Here is a 504-nt window from a genome sequence, read left to right on the forward strand (position 1 = left end):
TGGGGCCATACTCGCTCTGCAGGAACCCTTTCAAAAGCCGCATCCTGGGTTTATGCTTGCCGTTTTATCCTATCACGTCTCCGCCCGTAACCAACTAAAGGGTAAAGTCCTAGTCATGACCAGCTACATTCTTGCCGCTTGCACGGTCCTATCCTCAAACCGCTGAACCGTGACAAGAGATGAGGTGACTGTAAGCGAAATTTAGGAGCACCGTGCGGCACTTTGTATCATGTTATCTACCTGTAGGGGACCCCAGTTAAGAGATTCAAAGAAACATATCATTCCTGCTGGCCTGCAGACACTGCAGATACTGCAGATGCACTAACACAGGCATGGCAACTGAGGTTCAAAAAGATCTCACCGAGTTGCCCCTTCTTGACAATGTCTAAAGAACTATGAAAGAAGTGAGCAGAAGTAAAGCGGTAGCAAGGAGTGCAGACTGGCTAGAGGTAGAGGCGGAGTTTTCTATGGCTTCCTTTATGTTCGCCCAAACATCCTCACTGC

The sequence above is a fragment of the Eimeria mitis genome, genomic scaffold (genome assembly GCF_000499745.2).
Source record: "Eimeria mitis Houghton genomic scaffold, Emh_scaff353, whole genome shotgun sequence".
NCBI lineage: Eukaryota > Apicomplexa > Conoidasida > Eucoccidiorida > Eimeriidae > Eimeria > Eimeria mitis.